Source organism: Cebus imitator, unplaced genomic scaffold (assembly GCF_001604975.1).
Source record: "Cebus imitator isolate Cc_AM_T3 unplaced genomic scaffold, Cebus_imitator-1.0 Scaffold102, whole genome shotgun sequence".
Classification (NCBI taxonomy): domain Eukaryota; kingdom Metazoa; phylum Chordata; class Mammalia; order Primates; family Cebidae; genus Cebus; species Cebus imitator.
The window spans coordinates 5,357,544-5,381,889 of NW_016107417.1; the positions used below are offsets into that span (position 1 = coordinate 5,357,544).

The 24,346-nt window shown below is 39.3% G+C and overlaps 1 long non-coding RNA gene across 1 annotated transcript; it reads right to left on the reverse strand.

Moving 5' to 3' along the window:
• Nucleotides 1-401: 401 nt before the first annotated feature.
• Nucleotides 402-23,969, reverse strand: LOC108310317. The gene is made up of 3 exons (XR_005201643.1): nucleotides 23,889-23,969; nucleotides 15,273-15,317; nucleotides 402-575 (listed from the first exon to the last, which is right to left on the reverse strand). It is a non-coding gene; the product is annotated as an uncharacterized LOC108310317 (long non-coding RNA).
• Nucleotides 23,970-24,346: the final 377 nt, after the last annotated feature.

A 24,346-nucleotide genomic window follows, 5' to 3' on the forward strand; every position in this document is an offset into this window, starting at 1 on the left:
CTATGCCCAAACCACCCTACCCTTGTTTCAGGTGTCACTTCCCCTCCAACACACACATACTCCCACATTACCCCTTCCATTAAGTTCACCCACCAGTATCATCAGCTATCTGGATAGTTCTCTACAGCATCATGGAAGCTTCTAGAAACAGGGGGCATTCTGGGGAATCAGGCCTGCCTGACCACGCAGTTGCCCATGTTGCTATGAGAAGAATCTCTGTGAGATTTCCCTTTTTTCCAGAAGGCAACCAGGCAGAAAAACACTTTTCTGGAAAAGAATAATATTCTCTTCCTTCCTCTGTTCTCATCCTTCCTAAAATGGCTCTATATTCAGCACTGTGGCCCAGAGAGGATCCCACAGACAGGCTTTCTCACCGCTCCTGCTGCCTCTGTTACCTCCTTCCTGCCACAAGAACGGCTCTCCTCTTTACCTTCCTTCTTGTCCAGGACTTGCCTGGAGAAATATTGGTGATATCCTCCGTCAGTTGGATACAACTGACCTCTGCACCCAGATGGAACCCACCTTCCTTTTCTCTGAAGCTTTTGACTTCATGGTTGATGCTCAAAGGTGAAAGACTAGAAGAAAAAAATAAAAGTATTCTAGAGTAAAACAAAATGCATCTGTTTAGTATTTTCTAAATTGTAATTCCCTTACATCTATTTTCTCAGAAGCAGAATTTTTGAACTCTTTTCAAGAATCTTTACCAGTTTTTAATTCCCTAAGTTGCCAGCACATCTTCAGCGTTCCAACCAGTCCTTTTCATTATCTCATTTAAAAAGCAAACACACCACCAACAACAACAAAAATGTAAACTAGCTTCTCGAAGTGTTGATGTGGACCCAAAAGCAACCCAGCAGTAAGTGACTAGAGGCTGTAGAAAAGCCATGGATGAGGGCCAAGCGTGGTGGCTCATGCCTGTAATCCCAGCACTTTGGGAGGCTGAGGTGGGTGGATCACCTGAGGTCAGGAGTTTGAGACCACACTGGCCAACATGGCAAAACCCTGTCTTACTAACACACACACACACACACACACACACACACACACACACAAAATTAACTGGGCGTGGTGGTGGGCACCTATAATCCCAGCTACTTGGGAGGCTGAGACAGGAGAATTGCTTGAACAGAGGAGCCAGAGGTTGCAATGAGCCGAGATCGCGCCATTGCTCTCTAGCCTAGGTGACAGAGTGAGACTCTGTCAAAAAAGAAAAAGAAAAAGTGAAAGAAAAGCCATGGATGAGGAAGTGAGCACAGGGTTGAAACCAGAGAGGAGTACATAACTCCTAGAACTTGGGGAAAATAAAAGTATGTTTGTAAAATTTGAGGCCACCATTATTAATGAAGTAGACTTGTTTTATATAGTAGTGAACACACATTCATAATTACTTTAATGATCTTCAGTATCACACAGTGAAGACACACCTTACAATTTCAACAGGTGAGCCCTGCCCTATCAAACTTATCACATAAAACCAGTTCTCTCTAGCTTTTTTTTAATGAAACTTTCAATGCTATTTTCTAATTGAATAAAGCTTCAGTGTGACTCAATTTAATTTGAATTTATTTAGGAATTCATCCAGATACTGATGTAATTTTTGGCACAAATAGTCATTTACAAGGTCATAGGTTATGAGCAAAAGGACTAACCTTCCCATTACTTGTCATTTCCAGATAGCATATGTCCTTTTGCATACTGATTAGATCCCACGGAAAAGTCGAAGTTCATTTTTAGAGTATTATTAAAGTCTCTAATAGATGCCAGGTGAAGAAATTTGCATAATAACTATTCTAGGCATTACATTTAAAAAGTCATTTCTAAGCAAGATAAATTTTATTCAGTTACATTGATAAAAATACCCATTACATATGGTTTTTGGTAAGTCTTTTCAATGCTTACATAATGGCTTCATTGTCTTCCGTGTATGGCTTTAATCCACAATCAAAAAGAATAAATCTCTCTGCTTTGGTACCACTGTAGTTTTAAATGAGAAAAAGAAAAAGCTATGAAGATTGTGATAAGATGTGTTTTAAAATATAAGTCTAAAGAAATTTTGGGGAAAACAGGTATAAATAGCAGTGCTACTTTACTGAGAGTATCGGGCCTATTTGTGCTCCTTATTTAAACTTCCCTAAAACTTAATGTAATTGTTAACCAGGTTGTAAAATGTCGCTGAGAAAACCACAGCTTTTTAGGAGCTGGAACCTCTTCAGTAATTTCCTTTTTACTTCAAAATCTATTTTTTTATAACAAAGTAACACTAAGTATGAATATTTTTCTGTAAACTCCCATAGTTCTTTGTTGGTATGTGGATTACTATACTTAACATGAATAGACCACTGCATATTCTGTCCATTCCAACACACACACACACACAAACACACACACACAAACACACCAGCTTATGAACCAGGGCAAAATTATATCTTAATCTTTTCTAATTTTCCACAACTTTTATTCCAGCATTTTGTAAACAATAGGTGCTAAGTAAATGTTTAGCAAGTTAAACTGAAGTTTGTTTTAATAATTTAAAATTTTAGCTTGTATTTTTATAGAGAAACATGGAACTAAAATTTATGTCACATTGCATGGTATACAGTCTAAATTTTATTTTTAATCAGTCCCATTATTATACCTAGGTTCAGCAGAAATGTTGCTGATAAGTCAATATGGTAGATTTCCAGGATTTTAGATTGCCTATTCAAAACCTAAAGCTGTGTTGACAAAAGGTATATCAAAGACACTGATTGCACAGGCTTCTAATCAAATTAGTATCAGATGAGCTTTATTGCCTTCCTGTTTAATATCTTACCACTGAAGGGAGGGTAGAATTTAATTGTGTTATTACATTTCAGAAAGTATGACTGTCCTTCCAGATTCTACCCACTAGGACCATTTCCTTTAATTAAAGAGATAAGTATCTGCCTTTTTTATTTTTTTCATTTTTGGTATCACGAGTAACTCAAAATTAAGGACCTGGAAGAGCACTGCATACATACATGTGAGATAAAGATAAATAATGAAGCAGAGTAACTAGAAGAGAAAGGAAAGAAAACAGAAAAAAAGAAAGGAAGGAAAGGACAAAATAGAAAAAAAAATAGAGGAAACTTAAATGAAAATTTAAAAACACAAAACAAAACAAGAAAAAAGTTGGATTTTTTTTTTTTTTTTAATTTAAAGATGCTGCCTAAGTAGGGCCAGCACTGTCTCCTCTTAACTTGGCCATGCTAAAGAACTTGTCTCACTGCCTTGCCCTTGTAGTTCTCATAGAAGGCTATCAATGCTTCTCAATATTAAAGATGTATATAAGTCACCTGGGGACCTTGTTAAAATGCAGATTCTGATCCAGTATCCCAAGTGGGGAAACTGAGAGTCTGTATTTCTCAGGAACTCCCAAGTGATGCTGCTGTCTAGAGACCACACTGATCAGTAAGGTGTTAGTCAGCACACTAAGCCAGGAGCTGGTTTTCCTGTCTTGAAATACATAATGAGGTTTCCCAACCTTGGCACAATTGACATATTGGATTGGATTCTTCTTTGTTGTGGCTGCTGCCCTGTGCATTGTAGGATGTTTAGTAGCATATCTGTCTCTTACCCACTAGATGCCAGTAGAAAACTCCCCCAATTATGACAATGAAAAATGTCTCCAGATACTGCTAAATTCCTCCTGGGAGACAAAACTCACCCTGCTGAGAACTACAGAAATAGAATATATGTTGAGGATATTTTAGGGGAAAAGGCTGTTAGATAAAAATGCATGCATCTTTGTAAAAGCAGCCCTATGTCTTACAGCTTCTGACATCAGTTCTGTGCCAACCCTGACCCTTACCCAACCTTGGCCTGCCTTTAGAAATCACTGTGGGAAAACAGCAGTGGAAGCAAGCCCTGATGCCAACACCTCAGAGGAAAGCATTACAACTGGGCTACCGCAGCCTGGTCTCCCTCCAGCAAAGTCTGACATCCAAGAACCACCTCCTCCATTTGCTGCAGAGCTGGCAAGATCTGAGAATATTCCTTGCATCTAGAAAGAATAAAATTCTTTGCATCTATTCTTAGCCTTTGGGTACATGTTAAACCAGTAGAAATTTTGACTATTTTTAGCAATGTTAAATCAGACACACCAAAAAGTGTAGTTTTAATATCACCTACATGATGTACCTCAGAGATTCATTCCTTCCTTACATTTAAGAAAGCAAATAGCAAATATTTTTCAGAATATTTCAAAAATACAGGAGATAGCATAACTTTTAGGGTAAATTTTAGTTTCTTCTTCTTGTCAAAAAGGCCAGTGAGGATACAACTTCTTTAGGCATCAAATTCCCAGTCTCTGAAGTTCAGAGAGCAGTTCTGAAATTTGAGTTGAATCAACTTCAATACTTTCTCCTCAAACCTCATCTTCTACACTGTAACTCTTCCAAGCTCACAGTTTTGGAGACCTCTTGACTTGCTCCTCTGAGTTCAAAGGATTTGGGGCCTAAGATAGGGAACACATGTGTTCTGATTAGGCGCTGCCTGGGGCAACATGTCCCCTTTGGCTTAATCATCCTGTGTAATCATTTCTAGGGGAGGCTCCTTGTTTGACTTCACCTCTCTTGACCTATGAAATTCATCAGTGGTCTTCAGACTTTTTAATAAGTGATTTTTTTTCAAACCAAATATTCTGGAGACCACAAAAAAAGATATAAAAGTTGTGAAGGGGCAGTTAAATAATCTATTTCATTACTTCAGTATTTTCTTTTTTCTTTTTCTTCTCTACTCAACTCTCAAGTTACTTAAATTCTGTTTCAACGTGTTTTTCTTTATTTGTTATATTGCTCAACTATATTTAATAAATTCAAGTGACTAATAGGCTCTTTTAAATTCCATACGGTATGGAAAACAGAAGAATAAGAGTGTCTCTGACCTCAAGGAATTTCACTATTTAGTTACGGTGAGACTAATACAAGTAAAATAACTAGTGAACAGTGCAAACAATTCTAAGACTCTCTGGCTCTCAAATTGTGCCCAGCATGTAGAAAGCTCCCCACTAATATTTGTGGAATGAGTGGATAAACTACTCACTTTCTACATACAAGTTGGCCCTGTGAGAAGTTAGATTCGCCATAGAAGACCTTGTGGTAAGAACTGCAGAACTTTCAGCATGTAATGACTTCACCCAAACCCCTGTACTAAAGAGAAGTGTCCCAAACTCTAGCCCGGCTTCTAGCAGCATAAGACCATGTCTGTAGGATGGCTCCAGCCCTGTATTAACATGCCTGCCTGAGAAAGACCAGAGCTGCCGGGACAATTTTCTGTTTGTCCTAAAGATAGGTCCCAGACCTCTGTTGGGGCTCAAAAACCAACACCCCAGAGTACAACGCTTTGACATGCTGAACCAAGAAACCAGCCTCAATGTCTCTCTGACCTTCCCTTGTTACTGTTTCTCAATCCTGTCTCTCCTAAAGCACAGGATGAAGTTGTTCTCTGAAGTTCCCATATCTGCCTAAATGCCAGACCCACCAGAGAAGAAAACAATTTTCTCTTACCTCTAGTTCTTTCCCTAACTTTTTATTAACTGAACTCACATTGCAGAAAGAAAGACCAAAGTATGTCAACACACATTTACAGACTTTTCTCACAAACCATTGTCTGCTCTGCAGGCACAACAGACTTTGTTCTAAGCCATTGTATGTTCTTCAAGCCCAATGAGTTCCCCTGAAAATCATTTGCTATCTTCCTAAAATCATCGCACTTCCCCAACTCCCCTTCCGCTAAGAAGAGGAAGAAGGGGTATATAACCATCTTTGCCCACTTTGCATACTGGGGTAATCACTTTGATTCTCCCCCATGCACACAAATTTGTACATCATTTCTAGAAGTAGTAGTAGTTCTGAGACAGGGTCTCACTTTGCCATCCAGGCTGGAGGGCAATGTTATGATCTCAGCTCACTGCAGCCTCCGCCTCTCCAGATTAAATGATCCTCTCACCACAGTCTCTCAAGTAGTTAGGACTACAGGTATGTACCACTACATCCAGATAATTTTTAAATTTTTATAGAGATAGGATTTCACTGTATTGCCCAGTCTGGTCTTGAACTTCTGGGCTCAAGCTATACTCCTGCCTCAGCCTCACAGAATGTTGAGACTACAGGTATAAGCCACTGCACCTGGCCTGTGGATGTTATTCCTCTTATTAAATCTGCCTTTTGTCAGTTGACTTTCAGTGACTCTTCAGAGGACAAAGAGGTTGTTTCCCCTGGGCCCCTATGTCTCCTCTTATTAGAGCATTTACTAAAAAGGTCTTACAATCATGAATCCTTCCCCTGTCCTTTTAAGATGTATACATATCTCCTGCAGTTTAGGATTGTCTTTCTCAAGGACCTGAAGACCATTCTTAGAAATGTAACTGTCAGGATAGAATCTTAATTTTGGGCCATCATTGCCAGTTAGCAGACACAGCTGACCTAGTCACATTTACACTGACCAACCCTTTGTAACTTTATTTGAACCCCAGTTCTCTTTCCTCCTAAGCTCCCCGTCTGAGGTGATGAATGTGTTTTATGTGGTGATGGCATCATGGGCGTACATATATGTCCAGATTCAAGATGTGTACATTAAATGTGTGCAACTTTTTGTATATCACTTGTACCTCAGTAGAGCTAAAACTAGAGAAAGAATTGATGAAACAATGTATATTATAAGTTTTATAGCTAATTTCCAGACATAATAAAGTCTTATTGGAATAATGAAAATTACAATAAAACACACTGCTACCTCCGTATAAATTAGAATGGAGCTCAGCTCTTTCCCTGACTATCAGTAGTTACTGAATAAAGTGCTTTCATCACTTTAATGTCTGTGGTGTTTATCTCGGACAAGGGTGAAATTGAGACCCTGGGCCAATGGGAGGAATTTCCCTGCCAGCAGTCCCTTCTTTGGGACTCCTTAGTCCAGTTCTTAGGCTTCGACGTGTCCCACTTTCCAGCCTCCCTACATCCACTTTCATTGCACACTAGCTGCTTCCACTTTTTAAATTTTAATTTTATTTTTAAATTTAAATTTTATTTTTAAATTTATTTATTATGCTTTAAATTCTGGGGTACATGTGCAGATTGTGCAGGTTCATTACATAGGTATACACATGCCATGGTGGTGGTTTGCTGCATCCACTGCCTCGTCTTCTACCTTAGGTACCATTTCCATTTTTCTATTGAGACTGTCTACGATCAGTGGCCCCATCAGGGGTGGGTGGGTGGGTTCCTAAAGGCAGAATGCTTTCACACCCCTGGAGAGGTTCTGGTGTCTGACGTATCCCCTATTGCATCTGACTCCCCAAAGGACTCGGAAATTGTGGCCGAAACCAGCAGGCCCTGCTAGCAAATTACTCAGTACTAACTACCTGCTCCTTCCAGTTGCTGTGGAGAGGCGGGAAAGAGCTTCCCAGGAGAGCAGGGATGGAAACACTGCTCATGGTGCCTCCTTCTTCCTCTGCTTTTCATGCATCCAGTGGATCAGAGATGTAAGAACTTGAGAGGACCTCAGAGCTCATTTAGTACAATCTCCTCATGTGATAATGAGGAGTTAAGATCCAGGGATTACTACTGCTACAACCACCACCACTGCTTTCACTTTTGCATGTGTACTCTGCGCCAGGAGTTGTTTCAAATGCTTCACAAACAGTGCCATTCTCCCCATTTTACAGAGGAAGATGCTGAGACTAAGAAATGGAGTATACCAGAGGTGATGTCGATAAGTGGCAGAGCTGAAATTCAAACCATTGAACAAGGAAAACTTAACCAAATCCCCAAACGCCTCACAAGCATGAAACTTAAAATGACCCACAATATTTAGTAAAATATTAAGAACATCATCCCATTTCATTCGATACTTTTTTTTTTTGAGATGGAGTTTCGCTCTTTTTGCCCAAGCTGGAGTGCAATGGCGCAATTTCGGCTCATTGCGAACTCCACCTCCCAGGTTCAAGCAATTCTCCTGCCTCAGCCTCCTGAGTAACTGGGATTACAAGCATGCACCACCACGCCCGGCTAATTTCTTGTATTTTTAGCAAAGACGGGATTTCACCATGTTGGCCAGGGCAGTCTCAAACTCCTGACCTCAGGTGTTCCGCCTACCTTGGCCTCCCAAAATGATCAACCCTGAGGATATGGGCAAAGAAGCTGTGAGTATAGTTAAAAATTAGTATAAACAAGTTTTCTGGAGACTTCTCATAATCACATTTTCCTTCAATTTGGCTAATTTTCAATTTTTTCAAATTTCAGTAACAGTTGATTTAATATATGAAAATGGTAAGCTAACATGTTATCCTGAGAAAGGCTAATGCTGTAAATCCTGTTTTATTTGTCACACTTCAGTGAAAGACTGATTCAGCAAAGAATTTTGCAAATATACAAATTTCCATAAGGGGGCAACATGGGGCCATTACATAGGCAAGACATCCCTTCAAAAAACTGTAATTCCTCTCTTTAACCTCCAAATTTTCCAGAGATTGAGTTGTTTACTCCAAAAATAATGTTCCAGGAATTGATTTTAAGAATTACTTCCAGGAATTTCAAGCCGTGTGAAACCTTTTCATGGCAATCATAGCTAAATAGCATAATAAATGAGAAATGTAATAACTGAAATTTGACCTTGGGCAAGTCTTTTAGCCTTTTTGGGTCACATTTGTAAAAGAACACTAGCCCACTTACATCTGTAAAACAGCATTAATCCCACCTGCACCATTTACCATGGAGGGAAGGTGCTAATTCCCAGTGTAATGTCTACGGATGTAAGGTTGGTTTTTTTTGTTTGTTTGTTTTGTTTTGTTTTGTTTTGAGACAGGGTCTCATTCTGTCGCTCAGGCTGGGGTGTAGTGGCATGATCTTGGCTCACTGCAACCTCCATTTTCCAGACTGAAGCAATCCTCCCACCTGGGCACCTCACATAGCACAGATGCACAACATCATGGCCCAGCTAATTTTTGTATTTTTTGTAGAGACACGGTTTTGCCATGTTGGCCAGCCTGGTCTCTAACTCCTGACCTCAGATGATTTACCTGCTTCGGCCTCCCAAAGTGCTGGGATTACAGGCGTGAACCACGACACCTGTCTTGCACATATAAGATTTTAAGATATGATTAAACATAAAATTAATTCAAATAGATTGTGGGGTTACTTGCTTGGATCCACATTCTCAAGGCGACATACGCTTAGAAACATAAAGGGTGAGGTAATCAACAGCCTCCAGCTTGAGACCCTAAGACGGATATGTATAAGAAAATCAAGGCTTCTGATAAAACCCTTGCTCAACTGCGGCTTCCCCCAGCAGAGATTAGGGGCCACATGTTGGAATGTGTGATGTTTTGAAACAGCACTCAAAACCAGTGGGGCCTGGATGGGCAAGCTCCTTCATTGTTGGAATGTTGGATTTTCCTGTGGGTCTCCAGCAACTGAGAGTCTGTATACATACATACCTGGTGCCAATAACTATAGATACATTATAGATTAAAATTATGTACCTAAAAAATACCTCACAATGTAGTTAACTTTTCTAAGATGATATTATCAGTTTTTGTGACAATCATGTTGTGCCAAGTTAAGTTACTGAATAATGTGCCTGCTGTTCACTTTAAAGGTAGAAGCTTTAGGTGCTGTTAAATTGTAGCACTTTGTGACAACACATGTTGATGTAAATGATTCAACCATGAGTCACTTGCTTTGTACATCATATTCTAGAACAACTAACTTCTAATACTCCCTTCAAATTTATGATTTTATGCAAGTATGCTTGCATAAAACTGTTTTAGAGTTTGGAATTCTATGTACATTTTCTCATTTGTTTATCTTCAGAACTAATTCTGGAGGCATTTTGAAATTCCATTATTCAAGGTTCTTTGCCATCTATGAAGGTAGCTTTTTATTAACCAGTCCCAAAATAAAAAATACTGAAAATCAAATGAATCAAACAACTTGGAGATTCCTAGCAAATCCCCTAGTGACTTGATGTAAGTCATCAGCAAAGGTCACTAGAGAAATCTTAGGGGTATAAACAGGGATTTAGCCTAAACCATAAAAATGATAAAAATCTCATTAGCATTTCACACAGATGTTACACATTGTAGAGAAAAGGGTGGGAAACCATTCCATTCTAAAAATTCATCAGTTATCAGTAACACTTAGTCAGAGTCATGACAGGCCCAACCCTTGAGGAAAACAAAAAGTATGTTAGACCTGGTTCATCCATCTGCTGAGTCAATATTTGCACATTCAAAACTTGCAGGTATCAAATGTACATATTTGCTTTGAAAATAAATTTTGGAGCTGGGAAATATTCTATTCTTAGTAACAAACACTTAACATCTCCTGACATTTATTCTACTATAAATGAAAATTTTTCAAGAGAAATTTGAAGTATTATCATTTTAAGGGTTCTTACTATTGTGCTGAGAACCCACAGCTAGGAACAAGAGAATTCTTACGCTTCTGGATCCCACACTCCTCCACAAAGTTTCACTTTTGATTTCATTCAGAAGGTTGATCCTCTGGCAAAGTGCAAAAGAAAGTTCTTAGGAAGCAAAGGCTCTGTTTGTATTTAAAGAACATTCCATGAGAATGATGGTGTAATAGAAAAGGGCCATGTAGGCAGCAAAAATAAAGACATAGATTATGATAAAGAATTAATGCTAATTGGGGAAGAATCGACAGCATGTTTGAAATCAGAGCTTTCCCAGACCCAGGTTGTGGCTCTGGAGTTAACAGCCCCTCTCCTAGCGCACTTTGGTGTGTAGCTACAGGAAGTGAGGAAGTGGTGGCATCATCCACAGCCTTCTTTTGTTAGGCTCCAGCTAAACACACACATACACACATGGAAACAATAGCCAAAATTCCTCAGACACTGGGAAATAGTAACTTAATGCATAACAAAATTTTGCACGAAAATGAGGCCTTAATCTTAGGCAATCCCTCCTGCCAAGGCTATCTTTGCTGTTTGTTAGGCATCTTTCTTAGTCTATTTGTGCTGCTATTTTTAAATACCTGAAACTGGATAGTTTATAAAGAATAAAATTTTATTGTCTCACAGTCTGAAGGCTAGGAAGTCCAAGATCAAAGTGCTGGTGGGTTCAGTTTCAGGTGAGGGCCTGTTCCTCTTAGACGGCACTCTAGATGTCCTCAACATGTTAGGAAAGATGGAAGGACAAAAAGAAGATGAACCCTGTGTTCTCACATGGCAGAAGAGCAGAAGAACAAAAGGGGCCCAAGCTAGTTTCCTCCAGCTCTTAGTTCCCTAATCCATTGTGGTGGGGTGGAACCTTTATGACTTAATCACTTCACAAAGGGCCCCACCTCTAGTCCAACCACAATAAGAATTAACTTTCAACTCATGAATTTTGGGGAGCATTCAGAACACAGCAGCACCCTTGTTCCCCACCCCGAAAAGCTGGTTATCAGCCTGGTTCATCCCTCCCAGCTCTCAACCTAGTGACAGTGTACTGGTTTTCACTGGGTTCCACCCACCTGAGCCCTCTCCTTGACATTGGTTTAAACTCTGGTCAGCATTTCTTTCCCATCACATGTTAGTCTGCAAGCCTGCTGTTTCCCCAACCCAGCAAACATCAGGAGTGCTCACAGTGACCTGACCCTTCCAGGAAGTTTAAACAGATCAAATGTGTCTTCAGCACCAGCTCTCCCAATTTTGCCCATAACTTTTAATCCCTTGCTCATTCTTTCACATCTCCTTGTCCCATGCCATCAGGGACCGACTTTTACATCTAAGCCCTGCATGCTGCCTCCCTCTTGCCACAGGAGTTCATGGAAGAGCTAAAATTGGCATCTCTAGTTGGCATCTCCACAGGGCTGTTTGCTGTGTTGGGGAATAAATTCAAGAATGTACAAGATACATTATCTGTCCTTGAGCTGATTACTATCAAACGGCAAAGGTAACTTCACAATTTAACAAAATTCTTTCATTACATTTCCTCATGCCTGAAGAAATGTAAAACAACTAGATTGTCAGGTATGTAGGTTTTATGTCAGTGGCTATGTAGATAAGCCCAGACATGTAGGTCAGGCAAGATCAAGAAGGTTTTCAATGCCAAGGGGAAAAGTTTAACTGGATTCAATGGGTCACAGACGGTTGGTAAAGGCTTTTGTGCAAGGATAGTACAATTGATTAATGAATTAGTAATACTGTCCTATAGACAACCTGCCAGAATATTTGGAGGGGAAAGTATTTAAAAGCAGAAAGATCAACTGTGTCAAGAACAAAATTTAAACACATTAAGTTTAAAGATCTAATTGGCCTTTATTGGGCAGCATTTCATTTACAAAATAGAAAGGTACTCCAATGGACTGAGCAGAAGGCATGGGTTTTATAGGCAGAAAAGCCTGAAAAAAAAAAAATAAATAAAAGCAGAAACAAAGAAGAAGAGAATTTGTCTTTTCAAAGTTACTTTCCTCATAGGGTTAAAGCGTGGTTTCTCTGTAATGCTGGCTCAGGTTGACTAACCCCCTTTACAATGGGTATTGCTGAATCTCCGGCTTTTTGGAAAATTGGCCTATTTCTAAGTTTCATTACATGGCATTTACCATGAGTGACCCCATTCTTATTTGGTCTGGTCTGCTGACACCTAGTGCAGAAGCTCAGTCCAAAACAATTACCTCCATAAATTTTATTTAAAGCTGGAAGGCTAGTATACTTCTCCAGAAAGGGCCTGAGCCAGAGAAGCAGAAGAAATTCAGACATACGAAAGACCTCACAACAGAAAAAGCCACAGGAACAGGACACATAATGGATAAATGCAGTTCGAGATGATACTTCAAATCCTAGTTCCAGGTTTGGCAGTGGTATTGAGGGACTGTGTTAAAGAAAAAACTTCTCTTCCCAGCTCAGCGAGGGGCATACTTTCAAAGGCAGAAGTTTCCCGGCTCCACCCGTCCAACTGGAAACCAGAAGGGTTTGAAATGTAAAGTTCTTTGTCTGGGTTTCCCTCACGGGCTAGGTAGAGAAATCCACGTGGGTTCCTTTGTCCAAAAAGTTCCTGAAGACTCTGGGAGGAGGGGCTCTGTAACTCAAGACTTGTGGACCAAGTTGCCAATCCAGTATTGGAGTCAAAGATCAATCACTCCAGAGGAAGTTTGAAAGAACTACTCTCATTGGGAGAGAACATGAAAGGGGAGGGGAATAACTCAAGGGTTAAAATCCCGCTGCTCCCTCCCTATAAGGATTCTCTCTTTCTCTCTCTCTTTCTCTCTCTCTCTCTGCCCCCCCCTTGATAGCCCATTATTCCCAGGATAGCCCATTAATTCATTAATCCATTAACCCATTAATCCATGAGTGAATTAATCCAGAGCCCTCATGGCCTAATTGCTTCTTAAAGTCCCTCTAATAAAGGGCCTTTAATTGTTTTCTTTCTCTCAATAGTGACAAATTGGAGGTTAAATTTCAACATGAATTTTGGAAGGAAAAACATTCAAACCATACCAGTAACTATTATTACTATAAATGTATGTTGTCTTTGAGCTATCACTAGCCACTGCTAAGGCATTAATAATTTATCACACACCCTCTTCTAGCTGCACTGTCAAGGAGAACACAGAGATTAAAGAATATCATTTCATATGGTGGGATTTCAGACATCACATAGGACCAGAGGCAATCGTCTTTCACAGCTCTGCTAAAGTATAATTTTCAGCTGTTCCTCAGGTGGAATTTTGTGCACCACTAGGCATATAAGGCAGTATTGTTGTACTGTACTCAGAGCCACAGGTAACAGGACATGTTGTTCTTGTGCATCTATTTTACTGGAAAGTTTAAGATAACTTATTCATTTGAAGTAGTTTATATCAAAACATACCAATATATCATGCAGTAGAATGTAAATTTTACTCTGATTTTTCATTTTAAATACAGGAATAAAAATTAATTTCGTTCTGGGGTGTTTGGGAGCTTATGAAAGGGACTTGGGGAGAAAAGAGAAGAAGATAAATATACCAACTCTTGGATGCACTTCAGAGAAATGTTTGGGAACCCTGATGTATCCAGCCTAATCTAATGCCTCATATGCCTTAGGATGAAAGGAACAGTTCAGGACCACTCAGTGAGATCCAAAACTCAGATTTTCTGGCCACCAATACATTTTTAAATTCATATTCATTTCCCATACATTTACTTTAAGTAGACTGACATGGGTTTTATAATTCTAAGCCTACTGGCCACAGATTATAAACTCAACAGCTCTCTGAAATCAAAGAAAGGGACATGGCTAGAATGGCTATAGAGTAGCTAACAGTGGTGTGTACAAGGTTAATACAATTGTGAAGATGGGCACCGTCATATGCAGAACATAACCAACCCCCACTCCCTGACCCACTGTCCATGAATCACTGAGTCTCAACTAAAATGTCAGCAACTTTTGATATTTGCCCAACCCCCACCTCAGAAAGTCTTCAAAGCACTCAGTAGCCCAAATTCGTTTGCTTTTGGGATGACAATATAAATCCTCACACAAAGTGAGGCATCTCCATAGTAACCATAGATGAATCTGGACATAAGAATGGCTTGGATCTTTTAAACTGAAATGAGAAAATCTGGCTCACACTATACAACTTTTAAATAATAAAGATGATAGGTTCAAAAGAGTAAACATAACATTATTCAAATCAATAGTCATTTTACTTTAATCTAGAGATTTAGTTTTGGTATTTTCACAATCTTCCTGAGAGCTTATCATGTTGTTGAACATTCTTATTTTGGATAAAGACTTAAAAATGATTTACAGTGACCCACAGGGAGAGGGCAAGACATTTTTCAGGTAGTGTTGATATTTTCTTATTATTATACCATGAGCTTCTACTTTTCCCATTCTCATTCCAACTTCTCAAATTTCAAATTTATAAATCAACTTATTTAAACTTGAATGAAAAAAGATCTTTCTAAGATCTAAAGACTTTTCAAGATATTTTAGCATAGAAGCTGATGATAATCAAAGCTTACAATATCCACGTGAAGTCTTCTCCCAAGGAGGTCATGACGACCCTGCGGGTAATACTTGAAGAGAATAACTATTACTCTTCAAAGATCTTGAAATATGAATAAAAAGTTTTTATACTTTAGTTTCTTCCTTTACTGGTAAAGAAACTGCAATGCTAGTGAATTTGATGAATTAGTCATATAAATCAAGAGAAGTCAAGGAAAGTATCTGAAACTCTTTTACCCAAGATATCTAATTAGTTACTATAACAGAAAATATTTTAAAACACCTATAAATCACACTAAATATTGTTAACATAGCTTACCTTTTCCCTACCCTCCATTTTGACACCTCCTTTGAATTTTGAAGCCTGTAAAATAAAATATTCTAATTATTGTCTTGAGACAGAAATAGTCTGTTGAATTCCCATTATTATAAATTATGGAAAGGGGGATTTTCATTAAACAATTCACCTCCCGACTAAATCTCTTATGCTCCTTCTTCTCTTTATGTGTGCTATTTTTCCATTTAGTGTAATTTAGCTCTACTTCCTATAACTTCAGTAGTTCTGGAACTCCAATTCCAGAATGAATGTTAAGGACAGACATTGCATCTTCACTTCCAGAAAGCAGCTGCATATACAAGCTTTAAGATAGACCCTGTACAAAACAAGGGATTTCTTCACTGTCAATATAAATGTGAGCTTGCTTTCCATAATTTCTTTGTAATAAGAAATAACGTTATCAACTCTATACCAGCATTTAGATCACCAAAGAATTGTCAGGTTTGGCCAGAATATCGGGAAAGCATCAAAGCTCCAGATGCAGGGGAAAAGACATTTTCACATGAAATTGGGCAGGAAATGAAGTACTATCAGGAGATTGCTTCTAACTAATTACATTTTTGTGGGCCAGCTTTCATGGAGAATAGATGAGTTAGGCATTATAAGATGTGATGATAAGGAAATACTGAGAAATGGAGGCAACGCAAGTTTTTCCACATCTTTTTCTGCTGCCTTGGCATCTCTTGCTATCTCTTCAAAAGCCTAAGGGAGCTGACCCAGCTCCCTTTCTTAGTTGATTGACTGGTATATCTTTTATTCTCATACTCCACTTTCATCCCTTTCTCTGGTCACAGGCAGTCATTCTAACATATTTATTATGTTATCTGTTCATGTTCTCACAAATGGACATTTTTATTTTGTGTACATATGTTTTTCATATTCACAGAAATTAAATTGTGTTTAATTTTGTATTTCATGCTATTTTTTGTTGTTGTTGTTGAGATGGATTCTCACTCTGTCACCTAGGCTGGAGTGCAGTGGCATGATCTCAGCTCACTGCAACCTCTGCTGCCCTTAGCATTTTTTCCTTCATTTCAACCCTGGTGAATCTGACAATTATGTGCCTTGGGGTTCCTCTTCTTGAGGAATATCTTTGTGGTGTTCTCTGTATTTCCTGGACTTAAATGGTGGCCTGGCTTGCTAGGTTGGTGAAGTTCTCCTGGATAATATCCTGAAGAGTGTTTTTCCAGCTTGGATTCATTCTCTCCGTCACATTCAGGTACACCTATCAAACGTAGACTAGGTCTTTTCACATAATCCCATACTTCTTGGAGGCTTTGTTCATTTCTTTTCACTCTTTTTTCTCTATTCTTGCCATCTCATTTTATTTCACTGAGTTCATCTTCAATCTCTGATATCCTTTCTTCTGCTTGGTCAATTCAGCTATTGAAACTTGCGTATGTTTCTTGAAGTTCTCGTGCTGTGTTTTTCAGTTCCATCAAGTCATTTATATTCTTCTCTAAGCTGTTTATTCCAGTTTGCATCTCATCTAACCTTGTTTCTAGGTTCTTAGTTTCTTTGCATTGGATTAGCACATGTTCTTTTAGCTCTGAGAAGTTTACTACCCACCTTCTGAAGCCTGTTTCTGTCAATTCATCAGATTCATTCTCCATCTATCTTTGATCCCTAGCTGGTGAGGAGTTGTGATCCTTTGGAGTAGGAGAGGCATTCTGGTTTTTGGCATTTTCATCCTTTATGCGCTGGTTTCTTCCCATCTTAATGGCTTTTATCTATCTGTGGTCTTTGTAGTTGGTGACCTTTGGTTGGGGTCTCTGAGTGGACGTCCTTTTTGTTGATGAAGTCATTTCTTTCTGTTTCTTAGTTTTCTTTCTAACAGGCCCCTCTGCTGCAAGACTGCTGGAGGTCCACTCCAGACCCTGCTTGCCTGGGGATCATCTGTGGGGGCTGCAGAACAGTAAGTGGTGCTGCCGGTTTCTTCTTCTGTTATCTTCATCCCAGAAGGGTACCTGCCAGATGTTGGCCTGAGCTCTCCTTTATGAGGTGCCTCCCTGGAGATATAGGGGTTGGGAGCTGCTTGACAATCTGTCCCTTGTAGGAGCTCGAGTGCTGTGCTGGGGGCTCCGCTGTTACGTGCAGAGCTGTGGGGCAGGTACTTTTAAGTCTGCTGCAGTGGAACTCATAACCGCCCCTTTTCCCAGGGGCTCTGTCCTAGAAAGGTCAGCGTTATTTGTAAGTTCCTGTTGTGCTGCTGCCTTTTTGCACAGATGCCCTGCCCCACACTCATTAGTCACAGTCTGCCAGGAGGGGCATTGCTGAGCTGCTGCAGGCTCTGCCCAGCTGCTGTGTGAACTGCCTTGGTAGTGGCAGACTGCCTCAGTAGTGGTGGTTGCCCTTCCCCCCACTGGGCTGGACCTTCCTGGGTCTAGCTGTGCTTACTGCAAAACTCTCAATCCAGAGCATTTCAGATTGCTTGTTTTGTGGGGGTGTTACCCACTTAGCCAGGTCGCCTGGCTCCCTGTCTCTGCCCCCTCCCTTTCAGTTGAATGGGCATCTCCGTCTCCCAGGTGTTCCAGGCACCAGTTGAAATGGCCTCTCAGATTTGTATGAGTTTCTGTATGCCAACCCAGCACTGGTTGAAACCGCCATGCTGAAAACTCCTGGTGCTTTTCGGCGTGGGAATCTCCTGGTCTGCGGGCAGTGAAAATTTGTTTTGAAATGTGGTGGGCACTCATCCTCTGTGTTGTTCTTACTGGGAACTGCACTCCGGAGCTGTTCCTATTCGGCCATCTTGGATCCTTCTCCCCGCCCTTTATCATTTTCTATTATGTCTATTTGATTCTTCTTTCTTTTCTTCTTTATTATTCTAGCTAGTGGTCTGTCTATTTTATTAATTTTTTTCAAAAAGACAGCTCCTGGGTTTATTTTTTTGAAGACTTTTTTTGTTTTTATCTCCTTCAGTTTCATTCTGATTTTGGTTATTTTTTGTCTTTTGCTAGCTTTGGGGTTTGTTTGCTCTTGATTTTCCAGTTCTTTTAGTCATGATGTTAGTGTTTAGTTGTGTTTGGATGTGTTTAGCTGATTTGAGATCTTTCTAGCTTTTTCATGAGGAGATTTGTGCTATGACTTTCTTTCTTAACACTGCGTTAGCTGCATACCAGAAATTCTGGTACATTGTCTCTTTGTTTTCATTGATTTCAAATAATTCTTTGATTTCTTCCTTAATTTCATTATTTCCCGAAAGAGTCATTCAGGAGAAAGTTGTTCAATTCCCTTGTAGTTGTGTGCTGTTGAGTGAATTTCTTAATCTTGAGTTCTAATTTGATTGTGCTGTGGTCTGAGAGACTGTTAATTATGATTTCAGTTATTTTGCATTTGCTGAGGAGTGTTTTACTTCCAATTGTATGTTTGATTTTAGAGGAAATGCCATGTGGCACTGAGGAGAATGTACATTCTGTTGTTTTTGGATGGAGAGTTCTGTAGATAGATATCTATCAGATCCACTTGATCAAAAGCTGAGTTCAAGTCCTGAATATCCTTGTTAATTTTCTGTCTCAATGGTCTAATATTGACAGTGGAGTGTTAAATTCCCCCACTATTACTGTGTGGGAGTCTAAGTCTCTTTATAGGCCTCTAGGAACTTTTTTCATGAATCTGGGTTCTCCTGTATTGGGTGCATCTATGTTTAAGACAGTTAGCTCTTCTTGTTGAATTGTTCCCTTTACCATTATGTAATGCCCTTGTCTTTTTTTATCTTTGTTGGTTTAAAGTCTGTTTTGTCAGAAACTAGTCCCTGACTTCACCCTGTTGTGCCCAGCAGATCTTGGTGACCACTGGGGCATTAATTCTTCCCCAGGAGCACATGACTCTTTCAGCTCTGGGAATGGTCATGTGTCTGAACAGAGCTTTATAACTTTAAAATATTGAGCTGTATGGTACATGGGTCTGCTTTCATACTGCTGAATCTGATAAAGCATCAACAATTTTCAAGAAACACCATGTCAAAGAAACATTTTAAACCAAAAGCACCATGATATAATCAGCAAAATCCAGAATATGAAAAGTCTAAAGGACAAATAACAAATGAATTGCAAGACGGTGGAAAAACAAGGCTGCAGAAACTATAAATTAAGAGAGATTTCAGAAACTATTCAACCAGCTACACTGTGCAGCCTTTGCTTGGATTGGAGTGAGCTGATTGAAAAAATTATTCATGAAATATTTGGGATGATTTGAATACTGACTAAAGAATTATTGTTAATTTTTAAATATGTGGTAATTGTATTAAAGTTATATCCCTAAAAATGATTTTTACCTTTTAGAAATACTAATGGGTGACATAATATGATCTTTGGGATTTGCTTCAAAAAAATCTAGTAGCAAGGGAGAGGAGGTGGGGACAGGGATGAAACAAGATTGGCCAGGAATTGATATTTGGTGACACTGGAACATGAGATATGAGGGCTTGTGATACTATTATTTTTAGTTTTACATGCATTTTTAAATTTCCACAATTAAACTTTAAAAAATAAAGATTAACTTGAGCACTTAATATGTGCCAGAGTGGTCAAGATCTACTGTCTCTGTCTTCATGGAATTTAACATCCTTAACAGATAATTGTTTTATACAAATAGATAAATAATTTCAATTGTACAATCTGAGATTACATCACAGACTTGCTGATCACATGTAAGTAAATAAAGAGGTAGCCCAGCAGCATGACAAGCCCAGCATGGGTGAATCCTGGCTTGTGCTCCTTGTTTTCTGGTTGTGAAATGTTGGGCAGGTAACTGCACAGTTCTAAGCTTCAGTTTTCTCTTATGAAGCATCTATCTCGCAAGTTTGTAGTGAGGATTAAATGAGGCAATATACGTAATGTGCTTAGCACTGAGTGTAACACATAGTAAATGCTCAACAAACACTAAGTACTATACTAATATTAGAGGAATGAAGAAAGCGAGGGTTTGGGGAGGACTTCTCTGAAAAAATGACATTTAAGCTAAGGCATTAAAAATGAATAGTAATTATCTTAAGAAGTGGGCAAGAGAAACAGAGAGCACATGTAAGAAAGCATAACCTTTTCAGGGAGGGAGAAAAGACCCTTGTGAGAGTTAGTGAGAGGGCAAAGAGTAAAAGGGCACAAGAGAAGAGGGAGGAGCCACTCACATCAATTACCAGCCTTAGGAGGCCACATCGAAGATTTGAGATGTTACTACATTTCCTCACTCTATGACACTGCCCCCCGCCACCTCATTTCAACAGCTCTGAAATCAGGGTAACTGCTACAATCAAAGATGTGACATAGCAGCATTTTCTTTCCTGGTAGTTCACAAAATAACTGCCTTTCAAAAGATAGAATGCTCTGTTCTATAAAATGCGATATTCTGAGAACAACATTAAGACAATAAATTGTGGTTGTTAGGTGGCACAGGGTCAGACTTATGTTCCTAAGAAGCTGTTCTGGCTTCATTGTAGAAGGAAGATTGGAGGGGTACCTTTGGTGATGATCTTCTTTGGAAACAACAGTTTTTCAGAAGGACATTAGATCACTCACAAAATCATTAGAGGAGTGGGAACAGCAGGTTCAAGACTGAACTGCTAGGAAAAACACTCAAAACTACGCCACAGAACTGGCCTGATAAGGAAATTACCCCCACTGCCACCACCACACCATCAAAGCCATTTCTGTGCCAGGAGCCTTACATTGCAATCACTGCCACCCCTAAGATTAGGGAGTCATGGTCACCACCCTTTCTAGCAACGTGAACTCCTCATGGATCCAGACTCCATCAGTTGCCCACTTCTGATCCAGCTGTCATGAGACAGAGTGAGTAGCTGTAAAGAAAGCTGAAGAAAGTTTTCTGAATTCTGCCTTGCAAATGTGGGACCCATAAACTGGAAAGTCTCCAAACATAGCCACGAAGGTCCGTGAGTGCTATACAGCCAGGAAATATGGTGGACACCTAGCAGAAAAAAGCTGTGGAAGAGGAAGCCCAGAAGGAGGCTTCTGGTGTGAAAATGTGACTGAGCTCTTAGCTGCCAATGACCAGGTGAGGAGGTTGACCTTTTATAACCAAGGTAGTGGGGTGGGAAGCACTCAGGCTGATATGCTTAGGCTGTGTTCCCACCCCAAATCTCATCTTGAATTGTAATACAAATTGTAATCCCCACATACTGGGGGAGAGACCTCATGGGAGGAGATTAGATCGCAGGATAGGGGGGTTTCCCATGCTATTCTCATGATAGTGAGTGAGTTTCCACAAGATCTGATAGTTTTATAACAGGCTTTACTAGCTCTGTTCTGCACATCTCTGTCCTGCTACCATGTGAAGAAGGATGTGTTTGCTTCCTCTTCCACCATGATTGTAAGTTTCCTGAGGACTCCACAGCCATGCAGAACTGTGAGTCATTTAAACCTCCTTTTTTTTTTTTTAAATAAATTACCCAGTCTCAGGCAGTTCTTTATAGAACATGAGAATAAACTGATACACAGGCCCTGAGGCAGAGAAGCAGAAACACAGCTCAACAAATACTCATCTCACTAGTTGACAGAACAGAGAAAACATATATGTTTTGACCACATTTTAAAATATAAAGACCCTACAAATGTTGTGAAATCACGATGATCAAAATAACTTAAAAATCACGTCAGACTCGAAATAGAAAATACATGGTAATCCTTTGCGTATATAATAGGGTGAAAAGACACACCAGTAGTCACTGACTTTGCTATCCCTATAAATCAGACAAATGACACTGTTTTAGCCTCCCTCTCCTCCTTCCCTCCTTTCTTCTCTCTTTCCTTCCTTCTTTCCTTCTAGCTGAATTTATACTAGACTAGAAAAAAATGAGTATTTTGTGCAAATAAATACAATTCTATACATATTTGAGCAACTTCATCTTTTTGAGCAAAAAATTTTTCACACATTAAATAGGGACATTATTTACATCACAACATTTATATATCAGGATATTGCATTTGGAAAAGCAGTTCTGGATCTAGAATAAGTTTTAATTTAAACATCATCTTACCAGCTGGGTGACTTTGAGCAAATCATTAAACCTTGCAGAACCTCACTGCCGGTTTTCTCACTTGTCAAACTGTAATAAAACTACTTTGTTTGTTTTGCTATGAAGATCAGCATGAATGTTTGAAAAGGTACTGGGAACATGATGGGGTTTCAGTTCCCAGAAGTTACAATTGATTATAGCCACCATTATTTCTATAATACCTATAAAGATTTAATTTCTTTAAGTAAAAACAGACATAATGCCTGATTTAAAATTTTTCACATTTTGCCATTTTATTAAAGATTTTGTTACATTAATTTTTATGGCAAATTTCTTCCTTTAACCTCAGATAGCAGCCATAGAAAGAGTAAGCTGTTTAAAGGTCAACCTAAAATGTTGATCTGATCATAAAACTATTAAATTTTACCTAATTATTATATGCACTTTCAGACTGAATATTTTCACTGTACATATGTATTTATTCAGAGGAAGAAATGTATATCAGTTGTCATATGCAAAAATCCATCAACTCTTGCAAATTTAGTAATATGAATGTAAGGGAGGAATAGTTCTCATCAGCATCACATACCTTGCCTTCTCTCCTGGACCAAGGGAAGAGTGTCCCTTCCCCAATGGACGCTCTCCTCTGGCACTGAAGTCCTGTTCTGCTCGCCTCTTTGCCTCCGAAAAGGCAACATTCCAACAATTCTCCCCTCCCTTTCCTGCATCTTCAGTTTCTTCTGCACCACCAGATTATTCCCTTAAGCATAAATATGCCTTAATGTCATCTATTTTTAAAGAAGACAACTCTTTCTTGACCCTATGTCCTCATTCAGCTTTTAGCCCACCCATCATCTCCCCTTTACAGCAAAACTCTAAGGAATTGACTAATCTTCACCTTCTGTACCCTGTCCAACCCACTCTGCTCATCTCTCCTCCCCACCACATGAATCAACTCTTACCAAACCAAGCAGTCAATACTTTGCCCTCATCTAACCTGACCTCTGACACCATTTTGACCCAGCTGCCCACACTCATCTGCCCAAATTACCTTATTCTCTTAGCACCAATGACTTTACACTCTAGTTTTCCATTTCCAACTCACTTTTTTTCTTCTCTGCTCAGCTGCTAACGATAGCAGCCCAGGGCTAAGTCTTCAGCCCTCTTCACATTTCCAGCTTCCCCTCTCCCACTCATATGCCACCCAGTCACAGTGCTCATCTCAGTCATGATTTTAAATGCTTCTATTCATTGATGTGACAACCATGATTTATTTCTCCAGTTCTGATTTATCTCCTGAGCTCTGGCTTCATAAATATAATTATTGAACTAACATCCACATCTGAATGTCAAAGTTAATATGACCAAAAAGGAAGTCCAAATTTTTCCTTAGTAATCTCCATCTCTTGATGATGTATATGGGGGGGTGGAGGAGGGGGAAGGATCTAAGGATACTAGTAGTTTTACAAAAGGCCCTTTAAAAATGTTTAGATTTTGTAGATTATTCAACAACCATTCTATTACAGACATTGAGTGAGTATCAAAAAAGTATGAGATGGAACCTCTACCATCAAGAAGCTCAATATAGTATACAGCGTATAACCATAGCTTTGACATGTGTTACTTACTAATTGTCTAAACTTGGCAACTTCTTGCCTTCGGTTTCCTCGCCTGTAACACAGGGACAATAAAAATAATAATCATACTTTCATCATATGGTTGCTGTGATTGTATGCTCCATTATCACCTGAAATTCAAAGTGTCCTTTATGTCTGGAAGGAGAGTCAGACCCATAGTATAAATAAATATGGAAATTATGCAACACTTACTAGTGATACACAAAATAAATTCTGAAAAAAAAGTTCTCCGACAAAAAGTCCAAACCAAGCAATTGCCACATAAACGTCAACTGCATGAGATGCAGTTTTCTCTATTTTCTGCCTACTTCTTTTAACTTATTTCATATTTGCCTATTGTCGTCTCTTTTCTCTCAAGTTTCTTTATTAAAAGAGAGCACCCCACATTCAGAGGCACATTTATTCTTCTTTCTTCCTACACACAAAGGATCTGATACATTAAAAAGCTG